The 27373-nt window shown below is 44.5% G+C and overlaps 2 long non-coding RNA genes across 2 annotated transcripts in view; one reads left to right on the top strand and one right to left on the bottom strand.

The window, feature by feature from the left end:
- Positions 1 to 27373, top strand: part of LOC310688767 — an 88518-nt gene that overhangs the window by 15565 nt on the left and 45580 nt on the right. The gene's annotated exons all lie outside the window — the stretch shown is intronic.
- On the bottom strand, positions 251 to 6352 carry LOC310688801. The gene is made up of 2 exons (XR_014517196.1): positions 6170 to 6352; positions 251 to 435 (listed from the first exon to the last, which is right to left on the bottom strand). It is a non-coding gene; the product is annotated as an uncharacterized lncRNA (long non-coding RNA).

Here is a 27373-nt window from a genome sequence, read left to right as displayed (position 1 = left end):
TTTGGCATTGTCTGCATGAAAATGTACCCATATGTTACGGCCAGACAGAAGGCAAGAGACTATAGCAGTTGACCCTTTGACCTGCAATATTCCCGAATAATATTGGAGTAAAGAGTTGGGCTTAGGGATTTAGTAAATGGCAGTCCCCCTGACCTTAATTACTCTAATGCCTCCTCTAATCCTATCAGGGCTCTGTGAACAAAATGCATTTTGAGTATCTAAAGAAAAGATTACTCGCCCACCATTAAGCTGCAGTTGGAGCACATCGTGTTAAAAATTCAACAGAATGTAATACAAGTCACCTGTTGCCCAGGAATCTGCCCGTGTCAGAGAGCAGAGCAAGCCACATTAATCAGCCACGAAAGGGGCAGGTCAGCGTTGCCCATGTCTGCCTGGCACTGTGCGTTCTTTTTGTTGGGTTCAGCATCACAGCTTCTGCAAAAGGAAAGACAGAGTGGAAAGCGTGTCACCTGACACTTTTGACCTTCTCCCACACAAATATTTGGGGCTAACTTCACAAGGCAATGAGAGAGAGCAAAGTACATGTTTCTAGCAAGAGGCACTACGATCCTCAGAGCTGCAAAGAGCTGCAAACAACTTCCCCCTCTTTCTTTCTTTCTTTCTTTCTTTCTTTCTTTCTTTCTTTCTTTCTTTCTTTCTTTCTTTCTTGGCTTCAAGGCCTTGCTGCTACACGGTGCCAAGAAACCCACACAGTGACTTTGAAAGTAATTGCGTATTAACAGCCGTGATGGCAAGGATTAACACCTCCGTGTGTATCATTAGCAGAGGTCTTTAATATCTACAAGAGACATTATTTAAATCTCGGCTAAATTGCAATTAAGCAATGAAAAAATCCCGCCCAATACAGAAAACTAATCAGGCTGCAGGAACTCCGGTGTACACCTGGTGCTCCCTGTAGGGTTGGGTGAATCTGTCAATTCTGGTTTCTCTCAGTTTCTCATTTTTCCTGCCTTAAGTTCGGTTCTCCACATTTTCACATCAGTTTGCAATTTTCTTCTTAAAAGTTCTCAGAAGAAAACATCTCAGCATTTTAGTGCAAAGTGCTCCTAATGTTTACATTCCCCCCCCAAGCATTTTTCAGTGCAGATTAGGTAAACTGGGCTTTTAGTGTTAGCTGAATTTCATTTCTCCCCCATTCCTCACTTCCTGCCATGAAATAAACTCCACATGCAATTCAGAGAAGGCTGCCAATCTGTACAATTATGCCTTTGAAATGAATGGGACCCTGTGGATGAAGGCAAGGGGCGGGCATCCATCTGATAACACACACCCCTGTTTTGGACTGAGATGAGAGTTGTTATTGCTGGTTTGTAAATGGAAACAACTAATTTCATGAGGCATCCTGATTTTCTCCCACCTGGGCCTTCCCCTGAGATTAAAAGAAAGAGACAGGGATACCTGTGGTTCTTTGTGAAGTGATGAGCTGCTTCTTTACTTGAACTCAGATGGACAGAGGTTTATTTGTCTATCAGTCAATGCCTCCACCAGATTTTTATGCTACCCTTTTATGCCACAGGCAATTATCAGGGCAGTTTACCAAAGCAATGGAATAAAAATACAAAACAAACAAACCACCCAGCTAAATCAATGGAACAGTAGGATAGTAAAGGCACCCACATCCATGAAAAACTCTTTCAGGTGGGGGAAAAAATGGAGAAAATACATTAACTAGGCGTTAACCTGCTGGGGTGCCACAGAGGCCATCTTCACCTGAGAATCATTTGGAGAAGGACCTCTGAAGAGCCAAGTCTACAGGCAAGTTGCTGTGGAAGTTGGTGTTTCTTCAGGAAGCCAGGCCTCAAACCATGTTGCTATAGGTGGATGTTGTCCATGGTTTGCAGGGCTGAAGGTGCCTTTGGGCAGAACCTTCCAACTGCAACATAAAAAGTGCACCCAAGCCAGCTCACTAACCTTACAAAGATACTGCAAGCAACCTCTAAGGACCTCCAGCCAAATCAGTGCTGTTGTGGGTGCAGGTGAACACCGGTGTGTGGTGAAATTTTTCGTAGGGAACCAGAGCTAGCGAGGGCAATTGGTGAGGCGGTGGCAATGCTGCATGTGTGAACATTGAGCCTCCCTTCCTAAGCTGGGTAGAAGCTTCCTGGGCTTTGGGAAGGTCTCTGACAGGGTGCTGGAGACCTCCTGCCTCATTCCCAAAGCCAGGAAAGCTTTGGAAAGGTGGCTGGAGGGCTCTTGGACCCGTTGGATCATCACATCTCACGTGCTTTGGGAAGGAGACACCAGGGAAACATTTAGGAGACTAGCTTAGTACCCCTAGTCCACTGACTGCATATCACTGAAGTAAAAAGAACCAGGGCGTAGGCTGCTGCTTGCAGTTCTCTTCACCTCTCAACCTTCCTCACAGGACTATTATGAAAACAAAGCAGGATAGCCCCTCTGTATGGAATCCATTTTCTAAGGAGCATCAAATGTGGATCTAGTCCAAAGTTTTGCTCCTAGCATGAGTTAGCCTCCAACAAACAGGACACAACAGGGAACGGCTTACCCCTGCAACAACTTGCTGCTTAAAAGAACTAGCCTGCGGAAATTCCAGTTTTTCTTCTGTCTGAATTTGCCTGCAGGTGTTTCTGTACAACCTAAAGCCCCTTTCCCCAATCTGATGCCCTCCAGAGGCTGCAGTCTAACCTTTATCTGGAGGGCACCAGGTTGAGGAAAGTCACAAGGAAAACAGGACATGCACTTGAGTTTTGGGGCTTTGAAAACAGTAATTGCGTGGACAGGCGGAGTCCCCAGATCCCGAGTGCCCCCCCCCCGTCATGTGGAATAACGACTCAAGACAACGTGCTATGGGATTAAATTGGCCACAACTTTATTAAATTTCAAATGTGGGTAGACCTTGGCTCAGGCATTGGGCATTCTCCCTCCCCAGTCCCCAGCCGGGGATCTAGGAAGCTTATCCAGTGTGTGTGTGGGGGGGATGGGCCGGCTCTAGAGAACATATGTTCAAGCAGAGATAGCCGCCCCCGTTACGTCGCCGCCGCAGGGGAGAGCAATGACAACCTTTCGGCGTACGGTCAAAGCCTCCCTTCAGAACCCCTTTAATGGGGAACCCTGGTATCGCCGCCGCAAAGAGAAAGATGGACTAAAGGATTCCGCCCAAGGCCTGATACCGCCAAAGTTATGACGTTTTGCTACGGGAAAGGCGAAACCTGCCAATGCAGGGAAATTCCTTTCCGGCCCTTTATAATAATAATATAATAATTTATTATTTATACCCCGCCCATCTGGCTGGGCCTCCCCAGACACTCTGGGCGGCTTCCATAAAAACCAAAAATACAGTAAAATATCACATGTTAAAAACTTCCCTGAACAGGGCTGCCTTAAGATGTCTTCTGAATGTCAGGTAGTTGTTTATCGCTTTGACATCTGCTGGAAGGGCGTTCCACAGGGTGGGCGCCACTACCGAGAAGGCCCTCTGCCTGGTTCCCTGTAGCTTTGCTTCTCGCAATGAGGGAACCGCCAGAAGGCCCTCGGCGCTGGACCTCAGCGTCCGGGCAGAATGATGGGGGTGGAGACGCTGCTTCAGGTATACTGGACTGAGGCCGTTTAGGGCTTTAAAGGTCAGCACCAACACTTTGAATTGTGCTCGGAAACGTACTGGGAGCCAATGTAGGTCTTTCAAGACCGGTGTTATATGGTCCCGGCGGCCGCCCCCAGTCACCAGTCTAGCTGCCGCATTCTGGATTAGTTGTAGTTTCCGAGTCACCTTCAAAGGTAGCCCCACGTAGAGCGCATTGCAGTAGTTCAAGCGGGAGATAACCAGAGCATGCACCACTCTGGCGAGACAGTCCGCAGGCAGATAGGGTCTCAGCCTACGTACCAGATGGAGCTGGTAAACAGCTGCCCTGGACACAGATTTGACCTGTGCCTCCATGGACAGCTGTGAGTCCAAAATGACTCCCAGGCTGCGCACCTGGTCCTTCAGGGGCACAGTTACCCCATTCAGGACCAGGGAATCCTCCACACCTGCCCGCCTCCTGTCCCCCAAAAACAGTACTTCTGTCTTGTCAGGATTCAACCTCAATCTGTTAGCCGCCATCCATCTTCCAACCACCTCCAGACACTCACGCAGGACCTTCACCGCCTTCACTGGTTCTGATTTAAAAGAGAGGTAGAGCTGGGTATCATCCGCATACTGATGAACACCCAGCCCAAACCTCCTGATGATCTCTCCCAGCGGCTGCATGTAAATGTTGAAAAGCATGGGGGAGAGGACAGAACCCTGAGGCACCCCACAAGTGAGAGCCCAGGGGTCTGAACACTCATCCCCCACCACCACTTTCTGGACACGGCCCAGGAGGAAGGAGCGGAACCACTGTATGACAGTGCCCCCAGCTCCCAGCCCCTCTAGACGGTCCAGAAGGATGTTATGGTTGATGGTGTCAAAGGCCGCTGAGAGATCCAGCAGAACTAGGAAACAGCTCTCACCTTTGTCCCTAGCCCGCCGGAGATCATCAACCAGTGCGACCAAGGCAGTTTCAGTCCCATGATGAGGCCTGAATCCCGACTGGAAGGGATCCAAATGGTCCGCTTCTTCCAGGCGTGCCTGGAGTTGTTCGGCAACCGCTCGCTCAATCACCTTGCCCAGGAATGGAAGATTTGAGACTGGGCGATAGTTGGCCATCGTGGCCGCATCTAAATATGTTTTTTTAAGAAGCGGTTTAATAACCGCCTCTTTCAGCGGGTCTGGGAAGGCTCCCTCACGGAGGGAAGCATTCACCACCCCACGAAGCCCATCGCCCAGCCCTTCCCGGCTAGCTTTTATAAGCCAGGATGGGCAAGGATCCAGGAGACAGGTGGTTGGTTTCACTCGTCCAAGCAGCCTGTCCACATCCTCGGAGGTAACAGATTGGAATTGATCCCACTCAACTTGACTAGACAGAACTCTAGCACTCTCCCGCCCCGGTCCTGCTCCCACGGTGGAGTCTACTTCTTCCCGAATCTGAGCGATTTTATCTGCAAAAAACTTTGCAAAATCATTGCAGGAGAACATGTGGCCCGTACTGGGCCCCGATGTTGCAGGTGGTTCCGCTAAATTGTGAACCACCTGAAAAAGTCTCCTGCTGCTGTTTTCTGCAGCTGCAATAGAGGCAGTGAAGAAATTCTTCTTCGCCGTCGCTATCGCCACTTGGTAGGCTCGACGTTGAGCTCTAACCTGTGTCCGGTCAGATTCTGAATGAGTTATCTGCCACCGGCGCTCTAGCCGTCTCAACAATTGTTTCATTGCCCTCAGATCCGTGGAAAACCACGGGGCTGTCCGGGCTCCATGCAATCGGAGAGGGCGCTTCGGAGCCAAACAGTCAATAGCCCTGGTTAACTCCACATTCCAGCGGGCCACCAGGGAATCAGCTGAAAGGCCATCAACATGGGATAAAGCATCCCCTACCACTCTCTGGAAACCATTTGGATCCATTAAGTGGCGGGGGCGGACCATCCGAATTGGTCCCACCTCCCTGCAGAGGGGATGGGGCGACCTTAACGTAGCAGCGCCCGCATACCTGTGAAGATAAGTTAACCTTCAAAACCTATGAAGAAAAGTTAACCTGCAAATAAGACATTAACTGAGGGTGGGTAGGGTGGGAGAAGCTCTGGAGCCAAGTGAGGATTCCCAGGTAAGATCCTTCCTCTATTGTGTGGGCAGGTAATCCCTCCCCTACCTGGCCTGGTCTCCTTGGCAACGCTTCCCCCAGGTGGGATTGGACAACTGACTGAGGTAGGCGGAGACCTCCAGGTATCCCACCTGAGGGAAGGCAAAGCCAAGCCTATGCTGATGGGGCCACTCCAGACCTAGGGCTGCGCGCGTCCATGCAAAGGGCGCCCCCCGTTTTAAGCGGGGAGCGGTCAATACCGGAATTTCTTTTATGAGTTAAGAAATGACAGAATAGATGGATAGGAGCAATATTCCTTTCTCAGAGGCCTGAAACCTTAGAGTTTGTTTAGATAATAACTTCATTCCAGAAGAACATTCAGAGGAAGGAAATATCTCCCTTGAAGCTAATTAACCGACAGCCTGCAAGCCCTGTCCAAGAGGACTTGTTCTTAGGATCTAAATTTTATTTATGCTTTAAAACCGGGTTTGTTGAATATACATAAAAAAGCCGAAATAACAGTTGAAAATTATACTCACCATATAACAAAACTTCTTTGGGGGGTGGGGTGTTGAGGAGCAGAGGTTGTGGGGCAGCATAAACTTTTAACCTGAAGTGATTTGTGGAGAATGTGGTCTAGCTGAAGGATAATGGGTGGAAAAGAAAACAGAGGGAGGAGAGCTGGTGGAGCTTGAGGGGAAAATGGTAATCCTTAAGCTTCAAGCCGATAGCAGCTAAAACCCGGAACTAGTTATTTACAGTATTCTAAGGCACTAATAAACCATTTTTTCCTGGCGGAGGCAGAGGGAGAGTGGTGTTTGTCTAGGAAGAGATTTGTGTGTTTAATTGGATGACACTCAAGAACAGGAGAATGGATGGACTCTGAGCCAAAATTGGGCAGCTAACAAATATGACTAATATGTTGATTTTGGCTTGTTAGGCTTCTCATTTTCCCAATCTTAATTTCGGCAGTCCACAATTCTGCAGCAATTTGAAAATCTCTCTCTCTCTCTCTCTCAAGATCTTTCTGAAAATTCATCACTTTAGTGTGAAATTATTCTAATAAATCGCTCCCCTTTTTTTGCATGCACCTGTGTGTGATCGATTAGTAGCTTGGAAGGATGCCTTGGGAAAGCCACCCCCTCCTTGACACTGTCTACTATCTATTTTGGCAAGCAATATTCTCTAATGTAATGCATTTCTACTTTTTGTTTTCACTGATATATGCATTTATATGCACACTTTACACCAATATCTGCATTTTTATATGCATTACTTGGCTGACGAACTGCATTGCAAGATTTGGAGATTGTGAATTTTCAAGGATGGGCATATTTCTGTTTGTATCTTGTTTCAAAAACTATGAATTAGGTGGGTTCTTTCAATGTGAGCAGAATCGACTTTCTCTCGTATCTTTACCTTCAGCTGAGGTGAGTTGTTTCCTGAAGCAGTGTCCTGAAGTCTGAACCAAAACTTGTGGTCACTGCACACCCCTATCAAGCAGAAGACTTTTCTTCGGGCAGCCCTTGAAATAGAGGATTGCCTTTGAAAAGTAGAACACCCTTCTCTGCATTGTTTTCCTGTGAACATTTCGTAGGTGGGAAGAGCCATACAGACATAGATACACAGGTGCTTTCTCTTAGCTTCGAAGGACTACCACTGTTCTCTTTGTTAAGTCCTAATTTGATGCACATACTTAGAATTATTGCACATCTAAATTGTAGTGTGTTTGATTCTTCCATATAGATCCATGCAGCCTTCTGCTATTGGTATGTGTTAATCACAGTTCTGCTTTTAAAATGGGATGTTCCCATTAATGATGGTAACAGAACCTAAGTTTCAGAAGTGAGTATTCAAAAGTTAAGGTTTGTGCCCCTCTCATGGGCAATTTAGAATCCATTATGCATTCACTCGCTGAGGTCCTTCTTCCCATTGTTTCCCACACTGCTAATGGGAGGGCTGCTTGATTTCTGTAACAGAAATCGAAAAAACTGGCTGAATTTCAAAGCTTTGTCTATAAAAGGCTTTGCACTTTCTGCTACCTTGTGCTTTCTGCTGAACACCGCGAGGCAATTCTCTAGTTTGAAAACAACATTGGAAAAAGGTGTTGGAGCGTCCATTGATTTAAGTTTTTTCAATAATGCATAAAGCTAGAGGAGGGTAGCAAAGGGGGCATTCAGTTTATAGTCTGTGAATATGAAAGCTTCAAGGAGGCATAGTTAGTACCATATATAACATACTTTCAGTGAACTTTACAGCTCAGGGAAGGGGATATTTCACATTAACACACAATAAGGCAGTGTAAAGGCCAATAACGAGAAAGGTTAGACTAATTAATAGTACAATTGGGAATGGGAAATTGCTTCCATATGCTTTCTATAATTACTGTTACTGGCTAGATAAAAGCATCACATTTTTAGCACAGTTTTTTTCCGTTTCGTTTCCTGACATGGTAGAAGCCCTCTTGAATAGTGTACAGCACCCCTGTGTAACACTGAAATTCAAGATGCCATTTTCAATGGTAAAAACAAATCACATAGCCTATTCACCTCTTTGATATCCAGAGCAAAATGGTGTCCGCAACCAGAATGTTACTGTTCCTGCATAAGTTTCTACAGCAGGGGTGAGATATTTCAATCCTTCCAAATGTTGCTGGACTCCAGCTTCCATCATCCTTGACCATGGGCCTTGCTGGTAAGCGCTGATGGGAGCTGGAGTACCTGGAAGCCCTTTGTTTACTGTCTCACCATTATGCAGCTGATGTGGCAGTCTGTCCATTTACTTTTCAATTACTTACTTATCTCTGTGTTTCTATTGCATACCCCTCATATGTCCTGAGAAAACTGGGACATCCCATTTTTTTCACGTGAGAGCATGGTGGCCATTTGGGGAGCTGCAATCCCACCCTGAAAAAAGCACTTTTGGGGGGCCACAATCTCTCATGACTCATATGGAAGTCTAGCCCCCAAATATGGCAACCCAGGTTTTTTTTTTTTTTTGCCTCAATGTGTTTGAAGGTATGCCATTATCGCATATAGGATCGCTGCCACAGATATACCTTAGTCTGCCAGTCATGCTCTTGAGACATGGTGAATTTGCCTCAAGTAGTTTCTCTTGAGGGGAGGGGTTTATAATGCATATGGAGCTTCTAAATCCTTGAGAGAGGGGCTCATGTCTGGATACGTAAGCAAGCTCTGCCCAACTTCTCCCCCTCCTCCAGTTCAGTGCCCCAAACTTTACAGTGTGGGCTATGATAGTTTCCTTTTCTGGTGTTGAGTAGGATTTTATTTGTTCATTACCTGCTAGATTTTTTAAAAATGAACACTATAACCCATATGATGAACTTATATCTGTTCTCCCCTTTGGCGAAGGGAATCAGTTGTATATTGAATTGTACAGCAGCCAGTCCCAACCTCTCAATGATGCTCCTGTTTATTTAGATGTTTCATATTTCGCAGAGAGAACGACAGAGCCTGTGCTTCACATTCTGAAACTATTCCTCTGTACTTGGAGAGTTAAATGAAAAAAGAAACTTGATTGCAGACCAGCCAAAATGAATGTGATGAAATGCCTGGATTATACAACACAAAAGCGCTAGTCTGTACTTGTTTGCATGCACTTGGGGCTCAGAGAAGATAGCAGTAACTTTGCCTTCCAAGTACAAAATGATTGCTGGCGGTACATTATGAACATGTCAAGTTCGGGGAATATGTGTTCTTTTTTTCCTTCTTTTTTAAAAAAGACCCATCGTTTTCTTTCTTTAAATGGTAGCCACTGAAAAGTTATACAAACACTTCAGCTGTGGAATATATAATCTGATGCTTGGCAGGCTTCCTTTGTTGATCCAAGGACTGAAATATGCAGTATATCCTTGCAGTTGGTTCATGGCTTACCCCAAAAAGATATTGGATACTTCCCTCCAGTTTAACTAGGACAGCTCTAGCAATCTAGCATGTTCCTCTGGCTTTCATAACAATTTTCCTCCAACTATTTGACGATGCAATTGGAGCCCTAGTTGAGATCCATTCACTCCCCAGATGCTAGCCAGCCATAATCCCCAGACCTGATCAGTTGCCATTCCCCTTCTGCAGGAGAATGTATTTTGACTTCTTATTTGTATTTTGGTCTAAGAACAAATTCACTTCCTGATATCTCAAGCCATTATCTCAGCACACTGGCATGCCTCGGGAGGGGAACACTTTGATGTAACACACAGACATAAACACACACACTCCTTCACACACACTCCTTAAGAGCTGGTGTCCCATGGTCCTGTGCAGGAAGGCCCATTGATATTCTGTGTTGCTGTCTCCAAATAGTCAACCAGGGCAGCCCCACATAAAAGCCCAGAGAGTATGGATGAGTAACACAGATAAAGCCCTCTGAAGTCACCAGAAAGTAATAATACTTTCTGTGTAGTAATATTGCTGTCTGAGTTGGAAGCTGCAAAAGCAAAACCTTATTGTTTTTGTGTGGTTTTTGACTTACAGAGCAAGTCTCATTATATGGAGTCAGACCATTGGTCTATCTAGCCTGGTACTTTCTGCACTGATTGGCAGTGGTTCTTGTTATGTACTGAAGTTCTCACCCTGGGCCAGCAGGGGGATACTGTAGATAGTTTTCACTCAGGTCCACATATGCAAATAAGGAATTGAAAGTGATGTTTGGTGATTGGATAGTTACAGAAAGTGTTACAGTTGCGTTGTAGTGGAGCTCTATATAAGCAGGCTGGCTGAACCCTTCAGTTCAGTTCTGTTCTGGCCTGTGAATAAGCAAGAGCTGTTTGAAGAATCGCTGTGTCATCTGATATGTTCACCCACAACCTAACAGTTCTGCCCAGGATTGAACCTGGGACCTTCTGCTTGCAAGGTAGATGCTCTTTCCTGGAGCTTTAGCTCTTCCCCAAGAGCATCTTTGCCCTTGCATTTCTATATTTACTTTATTTCTAAAACATTTCTCAGAGTTGGGTAGCAACAACACAGCAAGACAAGCAAAGCATAGTCAGAAGATGAAACCGTCAGCATCTCTCACACCTGTCTCAGGCTTCACGTGCCTGGCAGAAAAGAAAGGCATTCAGCTGGCACCGAAAGATTGATAAAGTTGATGCCAGCCTAACCTCAGGGAAGAGGGTGTTCCTAAGCCAGAAAGCCATTGCTGAGAAGGCCCCTCTGATCTCATTCAAAGATGGTATTGCCAGAAGGGCTTCTCCAGCTGATCTCACGGTTCAGGCACGACAGTATGGGAGGAGGTGCTCCTTCAGGTAATCAGGTCATGAGATATTTAGGGTTTTTATACATACATACATACATACATACATACATACATACATACATACATAATTTTCTTTGTATGCTGCCTTTCCACAGTTCAAAAACCATGCTCAAGGTAGCTTACGACCTTAAAAAATATATACATAACTACAACATAACAGAAGCAGTTATAAACTATAAACAAAACATTTAAAAATACACAACCCAACAATTTCCTCCAAAATCACAAGAAGATCTAAAATAAAGATATAACAACCCAACAGCAACAACACCTGCCCCCCAAAAAACCACCCGAGCCTGAGTCTAGTCAACAACCTCAGCTTTTGTAGCTGGAGTCAGGACTTTGCCCTCCCAGGACAGGTGGGAAAAGGTCTGCAAGGCAGGGAGCAGGTCTTCCGGGACTCACAGCCAAGATGGTCTCAAAATTATTTATATCAAAACTATAGCTCCTGAATTGGGCTTGGCAATTTGGGATCCTTAAGGACTAGTATGACCCATCAGCGCCCTGTGCTGCAGTCTCTGAAGGCCCACATAAAGGGCAGGCCCACATCAAGCAAATTTCAGTAGTCCAAATGAGGGGTTACTAAAGCATGGTTAACCATGGCCAGAGTATGTGCAAAAAGTAACTGATATGTTTTCCAAGGTGGTCAGTGGGAGCAAACTGGAGCACTGGAAACCTTACAGGCTATTCCACCTCCTGGAGTAGCAAGCGGTCAAGACATCAAGCCACTTGGGTTATGCTGGAGATGCCCATTCTATCCATTGTTTTTAGAGAGGAATTAGATTTGGATCAAAACTGGTTTGCTGGGGGGGGAGGGAATGCATTGAAATGTAGAAATCCATTAAAAAATGACAAGATAGATGTAGATGGTGGTTAATGTCATGTGTACATATACATTGGCTCAGTCAGTAGAACATGGGACTCTGAATTTCAGGGTTGTGGGTATGAGCCCCACGCTGGGCAAAAGATTCCTGCATCACAGGGGGTTGGACTAGATGGCCCTTGTGGTTCCTTCCAACTCTATGGTTCCATGGTTCTGCACCCCACCAACTGGATGCAGAGTGCATGGGAGTTTGTGCACCTACCGAGTGAACCATTTCACATGATTTCATGCTAGAGCCAGTATGGTGTAGTGGTTAAGAGCGGTAGTCACGTAATCTGGGGAACCGGGTTCGCTTCTCCGCTCCTCCACATGCAGCTGCTGGGTGACCTTGGGCTAGTCACACTTCTCTGAAGTCTCTCAGCCCCACTCACCTCACAGAGTGTTTGTTGTGGGGGAGGAAGGGAAAGGAGGATGTTAGCCGCTTTGAGACTCCTTAAAGGGAGTGAAAGGCGGAATATCAAATCCAAACTCTTCTTCTTCTTCTTCTTCTAAGTGCAACCACTTCTTAACACGTGTCCAAATGCAAAAGTCTGTTAAATCTGGGAGAGATGTCCATTTCCCCCACGGATGTTATGGTTAATAGAAAACTGGGCATTGGGTACAGCGCAGACTCTGACCCATATAAGCTGAAAATTAAAATCCTCTTTCAAAACTGGAGCAGCAGCGGAGGCAGTCAAGGTGGTCGTAGCACGTAGGATGATTTGATTTCTGGCCTCCCATATATCCTGTGATAAATGGTATTTCCTTTCAAGCTCATTACGGAGACCCTTGTGGTACTTTGTAACTGGCAGGGGTTTTTTTAATATAAAGAATTAAAAATGAGTTTGCAAATGCATTTTAAACTACACAGTGCTGGATGTAACTTTTGAAATGGTCAGGCTAAGACCCCACCCCCTTCCTGCTGCCTCCATTTTCCTTTTCTTTCTCCATCTTATTTTTTCCATTTTTGTCCTGCCCTTCTTCTGGTTCTGTCTTGGTTGGCCTATCCTTTTCTCTGGTTAGCTTCTTGGCTGGAAGGTTACATATCTTATGTGAACAGTAAAGGCAAAACAAGGAGACGTATCATTGGACCTCTTATTGTTTAATGAATTTCTGTACAGCTGCCTTGAGCACACCCAGCCCAAGGAGGACAAACGGCCGATAGTTCATTATTTGTTGACAAAGCATGGATTTACAGTTGCCTCTGAGGTGCACTAAACACACACACACTTCTTCTTTGGTGATCACTTGTGGCCGAGTAAGATTGTCTTCCATGAACATGGTCTTAACGGTGTGTGTGTAATGCTAGTTATATTTTTGATATTATCTAATAATGAGTATTGCCATGGTACTAGGGAGCTACTGGGGTTCCATTGACTTAGTCCAGGGCTTCCATGAAACTACATTTTCATTCTGCATTTAAAAGAAGTTAAAACAACAACAACAACTGCCCCTCAGTCCACAAGAGACCCAATATCTACAAGAGACCCAATATCTACCTTGAAGGGCAAACCATTGTCACATAACAGCTTCAGTTTACTGAAACGAGCACGTGTCACATTTTGAGCACACTGAGGTAATGCAAATCTGAGGGGTAAAACTTGAGTTGGTAACGGAATCCAGTGAGGAAGAGACTGGATAGATAATCCAGTGAAAACATCTGAATGATGCACTTGTGGGCTTAAGTCATGGGTAGGCAAACTAAGGCCCGGGGGCTGGATCCGGCCCAATCGCCTTCTAAATGTGGCCTGCGGACGGTCCGGGAATAAGCATGTTTTTACATGAGTAGAATGTGTCCTTTTATTTAAAATGCATCTCTGGGTTATTTGTGGGGGCTGCCTGGTGTTTTTACATGAGTACCGGTAGAATGTGTGCTTTTATTTAAAATGCATCTCTGGGTTATTTGTGGGTCATAGGAATTCGTTCAATCCGCCCCCCCCCAAAAATATATATTCTGGCCCCCCACAAGGTCTGAGGGACAGTGGACTGGCCCCCTGCTGAAAAAGTTTGCTGACTCCTGGCTTAAGTGGTGGGGGCAGTCCTTCCACAACATGGTTGACTAGAAGGAATGTGAAACATGGTGTTGGGGAACCAGCAGAATACAAGCCTGAATGGTAAACATTTGTGAGCATTAGCAGCGACTCACACGGTGTGTCGTGGGTAGGTGGGGGTGAGCCCAGAGGCCTGAAGAGAATTGGATATGAGCAACTCCAGCACCTCATCGGCCTGTTTAAACTATTCAGCATCTGCCCAGTCCCCTCACAGAGTATAATTTAAATGTACCAGAAAAGAGATGGACCAGGTGTGTGATTCGTATGACCCTGAAAGAAAACTCCACTAAAATGACACATAGATTGTATTACATGCCAGGAAGATTATTAGGGATGTCTCTAAGCTGCCTATGAAACTGGAGGTGCTATAAAACAAAAGGCACTTTTGTCTGCATGTGGTGGGTTTGTTATTTGATCAGTGGCTGAGGAAGTTTTGGAATATTACGCTGATGAGTAAAACTACTAGTCTGTTTATTTCATAAAATATACACACCACTTGATTGTAAAAAAACAAAAACTGTTTTATAAAAAAACAAAACAAGAAAATGTATAACTGTACTTTAAAATATGCAAAAGGTATCAACATTTACGGGAAGGAAGAACCCCAATGATCCAGATTTTTTCAACAAAACTGGGAGGCTTTTATTTTATGTTCATCAAAAATGGGTGACACGAGACCAGTGCAATGGCTACTGTGGATCTACTGATTATGCGGTAAGGTTACACAGCTGGTGGAGACTGATTTATGTATGCAATTGTAAAAGTAATAATAAATTTTGGAAAAGCTGTGGAGGAACATAGAGAAGAGAGTCTCTCAGGAAAGGGCCAGGTGCCATACTGCGCAGTGGCTTTGCTAATTCTAATAGGAGGTTCTTCCTCAAGCTATCAGAAGTGACTAGGTGGACTCTGGCAACTTTTCACACCGAACTGCAGTGGTACTTGCTGTCACCTTCCACAGCCCTCCAAGGGCACGTCCATTGGCTCTGGTTCTGCTCTACCCAATCAGTTGCAACATTTGGGCGTCTAATTATTTTCATGCATATTGGCTTTTGCGATGAGTGGGAATGACTGCGTAGATAGATAATGTTCTGGCAGATGCGTGTGTGCTCCTTGGCCAGACCTGCTTGGGAGTGCCTGCATTCATTTTGCCTGTTGAAAGGATACACTCCCCCTCTCATCCGCAGGGCCAGTTGGCTGCCTGCAGGGGAGACCGCGTACCAAACTGACAGGAGCGCTGGTCCCTGCAGGAAGCACTAATTGTAAATTAATTCATGTGGATTTTTTCCAACCGCTGCAATAATTAATTTACAAGCTCTGTATGCACCTGAAAGACATGCCTGTCACTCCTCTGCTAGCAGACGTTGCATGGGCATGAATCCATTGTTCCCCAGACTTCAGGAAGTATTGTGACTCATGTGATTCCGAGGCATAGGAAATGGGGCTGCTGGAAAAAATAACATCCACTACATGCATTTTTTTCCCTGTCAACTATCGCCCTATTGCTCTGTATAAGAGAAGGACTTGATGCAGGCCCCAGGTTTATATGGTGGAACATGGAAGTGAGAGTGAGTTCTGTGTATATGTGTCACACTTCAAATGACACATATACGCTAAGTAATCTGTACACCTATATGCGTGAACCATTCACCACAAAAGGAACATTACACAGGGGAGGCCTCAGAGTTGATCCCTGCATATTCTACTTTGCACAGAGCCCTATGAATCAATGAATGGATGGCTGTGTGGACCAGCCCTTTGAGAGAGCAATAATTTTAAATGCAGGCGCTACACAGTGGCTGGTGCGCTGGGGGTGGGGAAGTAACCCTATTGATTTTTTGTTTTACAAAAATTAATGCACTGGAGGACTCTGACTAGCTTATAATTTTAAGGAACAAGGGCTTATGACTGGTTGACTTACATATGCCTATTGCACTAACTTGAATAAGTGGATAGCACATGGAGGGGGAAGGGACGCGGGTGGTGCTGTGGTCTAAACCACAGAGCCTAGGGCTTGCCAATTGGAAGGCTGGCAGTTCGAATCCCCATGACAGGGTGAGCTCCCATTGCTCGGTCCCAGCTCCTGCCAACCTAGCAGTTCAAAAGCATGTCAAAGTGCAAGTAGATAAATAGGTACCGCTCCAGCGGGAAGGTAAACAGAGTTTCTGTGCACTGCTCTGGTTCACCAGAAGCAGCTTAGTCATGCTAGCCACATGACCCGGAAGCTGTCTACGGACAAATGCCAGCTCCCTTGGCCTATAGAACGAGATGAGCGTGCAACCCCAGAGTCGTCCGTGACTGGACCTAACGGTCAGGGGTATCTTTACCTTTACCTTTACATGGAGGGGGACTTGTACAAAGTACCATTTAAACTAATAAATGGCCATGGCAGACCCTCCAAGTATCCCTATTTCCCAGGGATGCCCTGATTTAGAAAAGCCATCCTGGTTTCTGATTTGATCCCGGAATGTCCCGCTTTTCCTCAGGACATCCCTATTTTGATTAGAGAAATGTTGGAGGGTATGGAGTTATCCAACCCCCCCAAGCCATCTGAAGGCAATCCTGTATAGGGAAGCTTTTTGTTTTTGTTTTTTAAATGTTTTATTATGTTTTAATATATGGTGGAAGCCACCCAGAATGGCTGAGTAAGATGTGTGGGGTATGAATAGTAAAATTATGATTATGGAATGAGACGTCCCTGTTTTCATCAGAGAAATGTTGGAGGGTATGCCACGGAGGAGGAGCACACTCTACTTGTCTACATTTGAAGAGACCATGTATGAGTGCACGCGCACACAAATAACATCTGTGGGGGAGTCTGAGCCTCCTTGGGCCATGGCAGTGCTAACTTGAATAAAATATTGGGGGGGGGGAGGTAAGCCTAGAGATGGGAAGGCAAGACGCAGCACATGCACACCATTTGAATAGCAATGCCAATCAACCTGGAGGGGGCAGCCTCCTCAAATATTTTATTGGGCATTCTAAAGGAGTTTCTGTGGTACCTTGGGTAACCAACGCTTCAAGTTACAGATGCTTCAGGCTACAGACTCCTCTAACCCAGAAATAGTACCTCAGGTTAAGAACTTTGCTTCAGGATGAGAACAGAAATTACGCAGCAGCGGCAGCGGGAGGCCACATTAGCTAAAGTGGTACCTCAGGTTAAGAACAGTTTCAGGTTAAGAATGGACCTCCGGAATGAATTAAGTTCTTAATCTGAGGTACCACTTTAGCTCTATGGTGGCAGATGAGGAGGGAAAGTTTAACTCTTTCTCCTCTTTCCAAAAACCTTCTTTCCTCCTCTTTGCATTTCATTGGTGCCAATGCAAATTGAAATTTAAAGAGCAGCTTTCAATAGGAGATTTTTGCCCAGCCTGTGACAGAGAGAGAAAGAGACCTACTGTGGGTCTGAGGTTCCTCAACTTCCCCACCCTCTGCCACCCGCGGCTGCTGTCTGCTGTCTATATAGCAAAAAAACCCCTACATTTTAATTGCATTCATATGATTAGCATCATACAGTTTAGCCATAAGTGGGTCTAGTCCCAGAGGCCAATTTAGGTGAGGGAGACTGGTTTGGTATGGAATAAGGAAAGAATTCAGAAACATAAGAGGAGGCCAAAAGGAGGACAGATTTTGCACATTTGTCTGTAGTTAACCGTGATCCTTCACCTGAATGTGAAGTGCACTTTCATGTTTTATTTTGAAGACCAATCAAGGCAAATAACCTACTTTTCCTGTTGTGATACAAACATTTTAAAGCAGCACCCAGGTAGAGTGGGACGACGGAGTAAAGTAAGTCCATGAGGCACATAGGTGAGGTTCATAAAATGGGCCCCTCTTAACAAGAAATAAATCATTTCGTGATAACAATATATGATATAAAATAAGAAAAAGAAACAGCCTCCTGGACTTGCTTGGTTTGGATAGTGCCCAGACACATAACATATATCACAATTCAGCCCGAGGTCGAGAATATCAAACTATTAAGTACATCGGTCACATGGTTTCAATTACCGCAGTGTATGTAGGATTGAATTACGCTGAAAAAGAAGCCAGTGTGGTGACTATAACATGATAATATGGATAAAAGGCGGGTTTGGCAAGCGCTGCTCCCTCGGCACTGATGGGCCTCTGTAAGTTGCGGTTGTTCGAAACACTTTGATTCTAGAGGCTCAAAATGTGTTGCTGTTTGCCTTGGAAGGGAAACGCAGCCTTTCCCTTCGTGCACAGAAATCACCCTGAGAAGATTCCGTTTCCAAGTTCTGCTTGCAGTTGGCAGTTTACTGTACTTGGATACTGGACGTACTGTACACGGATTTGCCCTAGAAACATGTGCTTCTTTGAAGGCAGAGCTTGTGTGCTTTCTTTCTTTCTTTCATTTCCTCCTAGGCATCTTCACACCCCTCTCTGAACCCCAGTCTAATAGGAGTGAGCATATGAAACCATACCCTCCAACAAATTTCTCCAGTGAAAATAGGGACATCCTATTCAGTAATAATAATAATTTTATTATTTATACCCTGGCCATCTGACTGGGTTGTCCCAGCCACTCTGGGAGGCTTCCAACATATATAACAACATAATAACACATTAAACATTTTTAAAAACCTCCTTTATACAGGGTTGCCTTCAGGTATCTTCTAAAGGTTACTTATCTCCTTGGCTCAGGGGTCGCATAACTCCATACCGTCCAATATTTCTCCAACAAAAATAGGGACGTCCTAAGTAAAAGTGGGACATTCTGAGATCGAATCAGAAACCGGGGCAGCTTCTGTAAATCTGGGACTGTCCCTGGGAAATAGGGACACGTGGAGGGTCTGTGAAACCCATTCAGATTGATTTGTTGATTATTTATTTATTTATTTAGGGTAGCAGAAGATCATTTTTAAAACGCGAGGTTCAGTATTTGCAACTAGTCAAGCTAGATGTGATTTCAAGCGCATAGTTCAAAAACTGTGTTTGTATTGCTGTTTAGAGAAAGCAGCTGAGGGGTGGGCTGGCTCAGTAGACCGGGGCAGTGACATGGAGGGAAATGGTTTGAACTCTTTCTCTTTGCAACATTTCTCTGATGAGCCCACCCCAACTATTATTTGATCCGATTTTAGGTTCTTCAAAATGGGGCATGCACTTGTAGAAGATTTGGGGGACAAATTCTCAGCAGGTCAGTGAAGGGATGGAATGGGTTAACTCCTCACTACCATCACAGCCCTAATCTGCAGCTGCTTTTTGGAAACAAAGACATGCAGCTACTAAGCATGTTTTTGAATCATGATCATACACTCTTGTCTCATTTGGCCTGTATGGGTGTGTGTGTGTGTGTGTGTGTGTGTGAGAGAGAGAGAGAGAGAGAGAGAGAGAGAGAGAGAGAGAAAATGAGAATCAAATATTTGTATCCTGCACTAAGAAAGTTTGGGTTTTGCTATTTCTAGAAATTGTGTAAATGAAGGACATTTTCAGAGAGTTGCTTACATTGTAAAATTGTATTCTACACAGCTGGACTGTGAATGACACTTGTATGCAGAAGTGTGATCCCTGATAGCAGGAGCTGGTATGCCACTGATAAACAGAACAAACATTCCAGACTATGGAGTTGTGTGGGTTTTGGGTTTTTTTTAACAATTTCCATTGCTGGTATAAGAATCTCAGAACTTGATACAAGCCTCGCTTGCAAATGTGCTCCATGATTTTATCACCAGTGTGGGGAAGTCACTGGGCACATGCTCAGAGGATGACTGGTATCACTACAGACATTTGAAATGAAGCCTGAACCAGGGCTGGCTGAAGACGTTTTGTCACATGAGGGCTGGCTCCTCCCTCCTCCTTGCCAGGGGTGGGCAGGCCTGGGCAGGCCAGGTCTTCCTGTTATATACTTGCTGGGATTGACAAGGCATCTGACCCTCACCTGAATCTCATAGCTCTCCTGACAAGTGCTTTGGTCTGCAGCCACAGTGTGGAAATAAAGGATGAGATTGCCCACCAGATACCAGGCACTATACTATTCAAATTAGGCCCCAGTGTTTTTCTTACAATCCCCTTCTCAATTAAGTAATCAATTTTAATCTAGAATTTAAATTCTCAAAACTTTCTTATTTGTTAATTCAAGCAAGTAGACTACTGCTCTCCCTTCATTACACATACTATTTCTACCTGCAACACACTTGAGCAAACCTGCTCCTCTTCCTTTCACAGATTTTGTTGCCATTTGCAACTGTAGCTGCCTCTGATTAGTTATCATTTAACTCTTGGGGTGGGGTTAGCATCACGTGTCATGTGCATGGAAGTTGCCGAACCAATTAACCAACTAGAAGGATTACTGTTAATAGCACCAGTTTTCCTATAACTTGATATTGCTGGATAGTTTTGATGAACTGAAAAAGCATTTTTAGTTTGCTTTCTGTTGCCACCCTGGAACTTTACTTTATTAGTGCCACTTTGTTTTCTATGATTCCTTGCAAATGAAGGAAAACAACTTTTCTGCTTGTATATGCTGATAATATAATTTTGGTTACTGAGGACAAACAAGATTGTACAAAAACAAGATTGGGCGCAGACCTGACCAGGACATAGGTGTCCTGACTGTGACAAAGGTGACCTGTGTGCTTGCTTGCTTGATTAACAGCTGTTGGGAACTTCAAGGTCCCTGCTCTCCCTTCTTATGGTCTTTGTACTGGACCTGGAGACTCCTATAGAGAGCATTCCATGTCAAGAAGGAGGGCAAGTGGGCACCCTACCAAATGACAGGGCAGGAGCTACACGGAGCAGGGCCTTTTCACTGGTGGTGCTGATTGTAAGCCTCGCTCTTCCCAGACCTGCTCTCTTTTGGCCTGTATTTTGGAGCTTTATAATTTAGGAAGACTTTGGAAGAACTGATTCACAAGTCTTATCAGTTGCTGACATATGAGCAGATTTTATCTGCTGCTATTCTGGGCTTCTGGTGCACCAGGGTTTACACCAGCGTAATAGAGTTGGCCAGGATGCCGGAAGGGATACAATTTACAAGCTTTCTCCATTATCTGCACATCAGGGGGTGTTCAGTAAACAGTGCAAAGGCTGAGCTGAAGCATTCCCTGCTGGTTACCTGCTTTCAGCAATAGGGGTCACTATTTGGTAGTACCCAATTGGTTAGCTTTCAGATTCTAGAGCTCCCTATTGGTGGTTCTTAGGTAATTCACAAAATAAAGAGTCCATTCATAAAACACAGTGTTCATTCATAAAGCAGTAACACAAATCTCCATTGCTACATATTGGATGTATATTTCAGCAGTTGAACGTACAGGTTTATGGCCATGCTGTAGTGTAGTGCTTATGTAACTGTGAATAAAAAGGTGACTGGGCTCATTGTCTTAGAGTTTGGGGGGAAGAGGTGACAAAACTGGTTTCCAATAAGTGCCCCCCTTTATTTCCATAACAAGTCCTTGAGTCTGTACTCTGAATAGTGACACCAGGGACCTAGAAGGTGCAGGGCTTGTCAGTCCAACCCCTGCACAGTCTCATCAGGGCTGACCTTAAGGCAATTGGAGCAATTGGGCCACATTGGGCCCTGCAGGCCGCTCCTAAGGGAGCCCCTGCACCAAGGCAGTCTAGATGGATTTTATTTATAGTTGCTGGGTCTGAGTTGCCCTGCCCTTGCATGAAGTCTTGGGTTTACAATTTTGGGAGAGGGAAGACTGTGGCACTGGGGAAAGGGCAGCCTAGCGAGGCCCTCTAGATTTAGAGGCCCAAGTTGTCCTGCCCTCACATGAAGTCTTGGGTTTGCGATTTTGGGAGAGGGGAGACTGGCCACTGGGGACTGGGTGGGCTGGTGAGGCCCCCTAGATTTAGAGGCCCTAGGCTTCACCTACTTAGCCTATACATAAATCCATCACTGGGTGTAGCAGAGGCAGGGCTTGTGGGTTGTATTAGCAGAAGAGCAACTCCTGTATTGAAAGTGCACTACTTCCTCATTTTCCTTCAACATCCAATCTGTTCAAGCTTTAAATTGTGCCCCTTCCATCTAACACAAATGGATTTAAAAATACACATACCTATTTAATGTATAACATATTTACTGTACAACATTCTGTTTGGTTATACCTAAAATCGCTAGTGCTCACTTCTACTTATTTCCAATTGTTTTCACTTCATTTCTCTTTCACCACCTCCTCTTTTCCTGAACAAATCTCCCTCTCTCCCCCTCTCTCGTTCTCTCTCTCCCTGCTCCTCCACCTTTTACTTATGTTGCTCTACAGCCAGATTGGAGAGACAGTTAATGCAGCATTTTTTATTAATAAAAATCGCCCAAACTCTCTGCCAATTGGCCAAATGGGCCGAGGATGTGGAAAGTACATATCCAATTAGATTCTCGTCAAGAATTCCCATCTGGCGAAAGTATCAAAGGTCAGCTGAAATTGAAAAAGCACACGCGGTCATTCATGCTGTTTTATACAGAGCACAGAGTGTTCTCCTTTGGAAATGTCTCATCTTCAGCCGCAGTTAAAAAGGAAAGAAAATTCAGCAGGTTGCAAATGAAAAGAGAGCAACTGGTCACTTTCAGTTTGCAAGCCAAGTTCTGACCATTCCCACCAACATATTCTTTTTCCAAGCTTCTCTAAAATTCGCTGTTATTTCAATGTCATGGATTTTTCAAAACGTGCACCAAAGCATATCCAAAAGCTGCAGTTTAGGAATGTGACCAGCAACTGAAACCGCTGAGTAATAGCGTAGAAACCACTAACAACATACATGTGTCTTCTGTCACCAGCAAAGGATGAACACAAAGGTCAAGAGAATTAAAAGTACGAATTGTGGGATTGGGGTGAAGGTGACGAAACTGTCCAGAAACTATGTGCCGTAAAATCATTGACTCCACGCCACCACACCCCTTGAACCATGTCGAAGAATAGAAATCACGTTTAATCCAGCTTCCTCAAAATGAGTTTATTGCTTTCAATGTTGGCTCTCCAACATAAGTTTGAGACTGCACCCATCTTCGACCCTCACCCACCCTGGTTCCCCAATCCATTTTAAGAGAAAGAATTCTATAATTCACTGAGTTAAAGGGATCATTTGCTGGCTTTGTGGGATGTACTGCCAGCACTTAGGAAACATTTATTTTTCGTTATTGGAATGGATACAAGTGCAGCGGTTTAAGAAATATTTCCTTTCCTTTGGTTCCTGGCAGCGAACGGCAAAAGTGGCTGCAAGCTCAGGCAGGAGGAGCAGGATCTGCAAGGGTACACAAATAACATTCCAATATTTTTGTCAAAAATAAATAAGCGAGTTATTAAGTCATCTCGGGATGGGATTTACTTACTGCTTGTGTACAACTGCAAGCATGGTGTTTATTCACAAACAGATTCTTTCCTCTGTGCTTAAGTGTGCTGTGCCTCCCACATTACCATTTAGGAAGGATTAACACTATAAAAAGCATTCTGGGCTACAGCAAAGCACTATATACATGCAGGTCAAATTCCAGTAATAACCTCATTGCAAGGTCATCTTACTCCCTGGGTTCATTTTAACTACATATTCATTCTTCATATTTTGTTGGCATATGGTGATTGTTTTTAAATGCCTGCAAACGCAGCATATGAATAACGATGCCATTTTGCAGCCTGTAAATACTACCTGTATTGACTCAGAAGCAATTTCCACATTTCATGCTTGCTTCTAAGTAAGAGAGGTAGTGTAGTGGTTAGAATGTCAGACTAGGACCTGGGAGAGTTCAAGGTTCAAATCCCCACTTAGCCATGAAGCTCGCTGGGTGACTTGGACCAGGCACTGTCTCTCAGCCTAACCTACCTCACTTCGTGAGCTTTGCACACGAAAGCTCATACCAAGAACTAACTTAGTTGGTCTTTAAGGTGCTACTGGAAGGAATTTTTTTGTTTTGACTATGGCAGACCAACACGGCTACCTATCTGTAACTACCTTACAGGGTCATTGTGAGGACAAAATGGAGGAAAGAAAGCATGCCACCTTCAACTATTCAGAGAAAAAGTAGGATAAAAATGTAATAATAAAAATAAAATAATTTTGTCCAGGATGGGAGCCATTTCAGATTTTTTTATGCTGGTGGAGATGGGAGCAAGGACAAAGATTTCAGCAGGCAGGGGGCAAGGTTCGCAGCAAATTTCAAGGGCTGGCTATTTGAGATGATAATGATAAAAGCGATGAAAAACTTAAAGAACATTTTTTTGTGGTTACTTAAAAAATAAAAGATCTAGCAAAATTATCTACACAAGATAATCACATTTTTTTTTAAGCAAAAAAAGGCCTTTTGCGTGTAAACCTGATCCATAAGCTCATTTAATACATTGTCTGCAAGATTTGACTTGTATCTGTAGCTTTGGGAAGCAGCCTGATAAGTTTTGGAACCATTCTGTGTCTCTCCAATTCGACTCGTTATTTGGGACCAAATTAGATCTGCAAAAAAGATCTGCCCACACCCAAAACCTGTTCCGTTTAGTAGGGAATACAGAAATAGCTATAACTGAACCCCACCCCACCCCCTTTCACAGAAGTGGATAAAATGTGTGGGCATAGCAGACCTTCAAAAGTGGATTTTCTGCCAAATTGTAGGCAGTTGCATCTGGGGTTTTCATGCATGGTTTTTTAAAACAACAACAACAACAACAACAACAACAACAACAACAACAACAACGGGAAAGTTTATAACTTTTTTCATTTTCTGCCAGAACTGGATAAAGCTTGCCAAACTGCAGAACTACAGCTGCAGGGGCATTCTTACAAGGGCAAACTTTAAACATTGGGTGAGGGGTATAATTTGAAGCATAGGGGCAGTCATGGGTAAAAGTGCATGGATCTCCAGAAATGGCTGTGATCATGCTACCCCAAGCTACCCCAAGCATCATATTTCTGCATAAAGGGGGTGGGTTCAACCCCCAGAAATCTTCTTACTTTTATAATAATAACAATAATTTATTACTTATACCCTACCCATCTGGCTGGGTTTCCCCAACCTCTGGGTGGCTTCCAACAGGATATTAAAAACACAATAAAACATCAAACATTAAAAACTTCCCTAAACAGGGCTGCCTTCAGATGTCTTCTCAAAGTCATATAGTTGTTTTTTTCCTTGTCATCTGATGGGAGGGCGTTCCACAGGGCTGGCGCCACTACCAAGAAGGCCCTCTACCTGGTGATTCCCTGTAACCTCAATTCTCGCAGTGAAGGAACCGCCAGAAGGCCCTTGGAGCTGGACCTCTGCTTCTGGGCAGAACGATGGGAGTGGACACGCTCCTTCAGATACACTGGGCTGAGGCTGTTTAGGGCTTTAAAGGTCAGCACCAACACTTAGAATTGTGCTCAGAAACATACTGCGAGCCAATGTAGATCTTTCAAGACTGGTGTTATGTGGTCTTGGCAGCCACTCCCAGTCACCAGTCTAACTGCCACATTCTGGATTAATTGTAGTTTCCGGGTCACCTTCAAAGGTAGCCCCACGTAGAGCGCATTGCAGTAGTCCAAGCAAGAGATAACTAGAGCATGCACCACTCTGGTGAGACAGTCCATGGGCAGGTAGGGTCTCACCCTGCGTACCAGATGGAGCTAGTGGACAGCTGGCCTAGGCAGGTTTTTTTCTTTGAAAACGTTTAAACAATTGGTGTTGAAAACATTAAATTATTGCAATAGTCTAATGAAATTTGTAGTTTCTGTTGAGTTTAAAGATGCACCAATATTTTACATTGATTTTGAAGATATATACTTTACATTTCATTAATGTCTTCTTCTCATAGTGATGTTTCGTTTCCATGAAGACTTTTTTTTTTTAATGCAAACTGACGTGGAAATGTGGGCAACTGAACTTAAGAGTGGAAAAATGGGAAGCATTTCCATTCCCATCAGTCATCATTCAGACGGGCAGCTCAAATATATATTAAAAGGAGGAATTGAGAATACGATGAAACATCTTACTGTTTCCATGTGCCATGTGATGTTTATGACATCAATAAATGTTGCTTGTGGTCATGGGTTGCAGAGCCATTCCATTTTGAAGAAAATAACACAATCATTCTTACATATCACTTCAAAGTTTGTCTGGGTCAACATGCTCCAATATTTTGTCAGATGGCCAGAGCTGACAAACCAATGATCTGCTTTCCCCAATCTCCTTTTGGGTTAGATAAGGAGGAAGAGCCTCCAGACTGGGTTGCACCGATATTGGGCCCTCTGCTGAGAAGCAGCCCCACTCCTTTGGCAACCTACTTAGTTCAACAAACTTTATGAAGGCTTCAGGAAGGATTGGTATCAGCTTTGGCCATAAGACAAATATGCCCACCTGGAAGTGAGCCAGTCCAAAGCTAGAGCACAGCAGATGGGGAGGTGGCACCAGAATCAGAGTTCATACTCTTCTGTTTGAGAGTTCTTGGCTCTAAAAGGTGTGCATTCATTTCAGGACAAATGGAAAGCAGTACTGAATGGGGCTCATTTGGACCAATCAGCATTTGTCTTGAAATGAATGAAACGAGCCATTCAAGGCTCCCATTCACTCCATGCATTCAAGAGTACTGGGTATACCTGGATCCAGCAGTGGTTGAATAGACATTGGTGACCGCTAATAGCTGCCATAAGCCCCTACCAGAATGCCCTGACGCAGTGCTGTTCCAAGGAATTTTGGAAGGAAAATGACACTCCCTCGTTTTATTTTAGGCTGGCAACTATTCCCACCCCCATGCCTCTTAACTGTGCTGCATTCAAGCAAGATGATTGGAACCCTCTAGGAGTGATTTAGGGCTCACTGAGAACTTGTGTGCCTTTTTTTAATCATAAAAAAGGTTGACGATCATGTACAAAGTATTTTTTCCTTACCACTGACCATGCATTAAATAAAAAACAACCCCTGCACATTAGGTGTTAGGTTTAACTACTTCTAGGGCAGCAAGAGTGAGGCCATATAGATTTACAATTTTAGTCCTGGCACAATAATATTATCTTCCGTCAGGATCTCCCTTTGAACGGGTTTGTAGGTCTGTCCGAGTATGACTGAAGGAACTGGTCTCTCTCAGTATGCCTGAAATCCATCCCAGCTTTCCAGTCCTGGATTTCCCTGGAAAGTCACTTCCCTTTCTTAAGAGCGCAGGCAATTTCAAACTCCTTTTGGGTTGCCTCTTTCATTTGCTGTGGTAACATGGACTGCGGCTGCAATTGAGAGAGATGGGGGTGGGGGCGGGGACCGGGAGAGAAGAATGTGGTCACTCTGGCTGAATGGAACAGACACGCTGATCACAGATAACAAAGAGCCACAGTGTGTGTGTTTGTATATGTAACTACAAAGGGTCACTTGTGTCAAAGAAGAACATGTGAGCAGATGCCCCAGTTTGAGCATGGCAGGCCCATTAGTTAATCTACTTTCTGTACTCTAGTCGGGAACATTTATTTATCCCCGTCTCTTTTATTCCTGAAAGCTGAGTGCCAAGGAGACAAAGAGAAATCCTTTGGCTTCTTCTTCTGCCACTAATCAGCTGTGAAAGCACAACAGGCACCGTTGTGTTTTTTCAGAAAGGAACAAAATATATGATTTCCACATCCAGGAATTGGTTTGGAAATCCGATTGATTTCAGTGG

Source organism: Podarcis liolepis (genome assembly GCF_965112155.1).
Source record: "Podarcis liolepis genome assembly, chromosome: 11".
Classification (NCBI taxonomy): Eukaryota; Metazoa; Chordata; class Lepidosauria; order Squamata; family Lacertidae; genus Podarcis; species Podarcis liolepis.
The sequence above is the reverse complement of the archived record's forward strand: the minus strand, read 5'-3'. Positions and strand labels throughout refer to the sequence as shown.